The following is a 3,786-nucleotide window of genomic DNA, read 5'->3' on the forward strand; positions in this document are numbered from 1 at the left end:
CTGTTGGTTAAACGACAATCACAAGGCAATTTAGACTAGTTTTGGCTGTTTTTGGATTTTATGTATTTGGGATCACACATTGCATGTTTGCTGTGTCTGTTTTATTTTTACCCTCCCATTTTTGTTTTCTATGCATTTCCAGTTTTCTCAAATCATTTATTATATTTTTAAGATCCATGTTTTGCTTTGCATGTGGTTGCATTCATTTGTATTTTTCTGTAATATTTTATTTAATGCAAACTAATGAGTTATTTTTTCATTCTACTCTTTAGTTGGAATATTGTTGGTTTTGACGGTGTCTACATTTTTTGCTGTTGCAAACTATGCAATTATGAGAATAGTTGTGTATATATCCTGATGCATTTAGTCTCCTTTTTTGTGTGGAATTGTGCTTCTGAAGCTTCAGCACACTTAGGAATCATTTGATGAACTTGTTAGAATGTCCCAAATTCTGGGACCCAACACTAGAGTTTGTTTCAGAAGGTCTTGATGGAAATTTGCATCTTAAGGTCTTAGGTGATGCTGGTGTCCACACTTGAGAAGCCACTGATGTAGAATGCATTCTTAGGTGTGCAATTGCTGGCTCAAGAGTATTGGTATTTATTAATACATATTTCTAGTGAATTTAACATTGTTACATCGTGTAGACCATTTCTCTAATAATTCTCATTGCCCTAAAATTTGCTTTGTTTGATATTGCCATAATTACATTAGCTTTTTGGGGGTGTTGGATTTATCTTTTAAAAAGAGTCTTTGGGCACCTGGGTGGCTTAGTTGGTTAAGTGTCCACCCATGGTTCGTGGGTTCAATCCCCATGTCAGGCTCTGTGCTGACAGCTCGGAACCTGAAGCCTGCTTCAGATTCTGTGTGTGTGTGTCTCTCTCTGCTCCTCCCCTGCTCACGCTCTGTCTCTCTCTCTCTCTCAAAAATAAACATTAAAAAAAGTAAAAAAAATAAAATAAAAATATTTTTACTTCAAAGCGTTTTATACACTCCAATTTCAAATTGTGTATGTAAAAGGGCTTATAGTTAATATTATTTTTAAAAATCAGTATAATGATTTTTTAACTTAAGCATGTATCTAATTTACATTCAATACAATTACTAAAATATTTGGCTTTCAGTTGATTATATTCTTATGTCATTAATAATTTTTTTCTTGGGGTGCGTGGGTGGCTCAGTGAGTTAAGCATCCAAATCTTGATGTCGGTTCAGGTCATGATTGTACCATTCGTGAGATTGAGCCCTGAGTCAGGCCCTGTGCTGACACCAGAGCCTGCTTGGGATTCTCTCTCTCCCTCTTGCTCTACCCCTCCCCCAGTCTCTCTCTCTCTCTCTCTCAAAATAAATAAGTATTTAAAAAAATTGTTTTCTTATTTTATATTCCTTTTTCACTTTTTTGCTATATATACACACATACACATAAATACATACATAGTCACAATATATAAATATACACACATATATTTAAGAGTTTGGAAGTTATAAATTTTTCCCTTCCAAATGTTTTAATACAGGTATTCATGGCCATACCCTGGAGATAATACTGTTCCTATGCTTTATCATAGATTAATAACTATCTTTACCTGAATTATCCTTTCAGAAAATGTAAGCATCTTAGAATACTTTTTACTCAATTACCTCATCTCAATTTATATACTCTTATGTGTTTTGATTCTCTTTCTATACATTAAACCCCATAAGACACTTTACATTTTATTTTCTATTATCAATGTTTATTTAAATTTGCCACATATGTACTGTTTTCTTTACTTATCATGTCTTCCTGAATTTCTGAGCTTAAAATCTGCATGAATGTAGTAAGACTGGTTGTTTTATTGTCTGCACCTAATAATTCCAATATCCAGATTCCCAATGGGTCTCTTTTTGTTTTCTGTTGTTCCTTCTGGTTTGGCTTATTTTGTCTTATGAGTCTGATTGTCTTTCTGTGTTGGACATTGTATTCAAAAATTGCTTTTAGAAATAATCTGAGGCTGACAATGGTGTTTGCTTGTTTATTTGTTTTTCCCGGAGAGGATAGCATAGTCAGGGCCAGGGCAGCAAAGAAATCCAGTTGAAAGGATTCAGAAACTATTTATAGAGTGTTCTGGGGCAGGAAACCAACAAGGGACACTGAGTCACTTGGTCTAGTTTAAAAGGACAAGGGGAGGTAGCAGTGGAGAATCACCTGTGAAGCTTTACTTGGAGATGAGTACAGCCACTGCATGAACTATAGCAGAAATGGAGGTGGGGGAGGCAATGCCCTGATTTCTCTATCCTCCCAGCCTCTGCTGTCCTGACCATGCTTCTCTTTGTCCAAAACCGATTAGAAGCCAGAGGACATGGGAGCCTGAATGAGTCAATTAGGTGTTAGTGATAGTGAAACAAAGAGCAGGGAAGAGAAGGGTAGAAAGTAAATCTGGAGAGCCAATGTGGAATAACAGATACAGTGGGTGTATTTTTGCTTCTCCTGCTCTTTGCTGGGGCCATGACTTGAGTTTTTCTGGGACATGTAAGTAACTTATCGGAATAAAGTCCAATCTTTCACTGTCAGGGTGAGAGAGCCTCTAGGCCTAAACTCAGAAGGATGGTGACTCAACTGGAGTCTCCTATCTTGATGGGCTCTCTATGCCATCCTCTGCTTACTGAGTCCCTAAAAGTAAAGCTCCACCTTTCAGCTGTCTTCAGTCAATCTGTAAAGCCTCCAGGGCATAAGCACGACTTAGCTATAATGTTCTTTGATCTCTACCTGATTACCCACTTTCTGTAATATTTTTACAAGAAATTTTGAAGGAAGATGGGGAGGATCTAACTATTTTCTTTGTCTTCAGTAGAAAGGTTGAGCACGGGTTGGCAGACCATGACCCATGGGACAAATCCAGCCCAATACTTGTTTTTGTAAATTAAGTTCTGTTTGGAAAAAAAAAAACCCATACCTATTAATTAATATATTGTTAATAGCTGTATTCATGATGCAATGGCAGAGTTGGATAGTTTAGCTAGAGACAGTAGGATGCCACAAAGCCTTAATACTTACAATCTAGCCCTTTATGGAAAAAGTTTACCAGATTCTGCTAAACATGCCCATCATTTTCAGAAACCAATCATCCTTCCCACAAGAAAATTTAAACATATATAATTCACAGTGTGAAGCATCTTCATATATACCATCTAATTAAATTTTAGTGGCAAACTTGATCGAGTTGAGTTTCTTTATTATTATAGATCTATCTAACGATGGTGATATTAATGAAATGTTCAGTGCTCAAACCGAAGTTAATTGGTAGGAAAATAAGAAAGAAGTGGTGTAGATTACTGGAAAAGGCCAATAAAACTGCCATTGATGGAGATAAATGGAAAACTTCAAAGTGATTAAAAATATGATTAAGAGATTTAATTAATGTACACACAAACAAATATTAGGCTTATAATCATTTAAATCATATTTTGATACTTTCTAGCACCTACTGTGTGGCTGATAATATGCTACAATTTTTATATGCACTCTCCCAATCAAGTTCCAATCTCTGTTGAGTTAATTACAATTCTTCTCATTTAACAGATGGGTAGACTGAGTTCCAGAAAGTTTAACCAATTTATTTGTGATCTCAAGATTGCAGGCAACAGTTTTGGGATTTGGATCCCCTTTAGAGTGAAAGCAGCAGAAGGACCAGCTGGGGCCACTTCATGTACTTCTTTAGACAACAGGGTTGTGCTGCCCCAACAGGTTTTGTTCATGTTGTAAATACGGTAACAATACCATCTCTGACTTTTTGTTTCAGTTGT

The sequence above is a fragment of the Prionailurus bengalensis genome, chromosome D4, assembly GCF_016509475.1.
Source record: "Prionailurus bengalensis isolate Pbe53 chromosome D4, Fcat_Pben_1.1_paternal_pri, whole genome shotgun sequence".
NCBI lineage: Eukaryota > Metazoa > Chordata > Mammalia > Carnivora > Felidae > Prionailurus > Prionailurus bengalensis.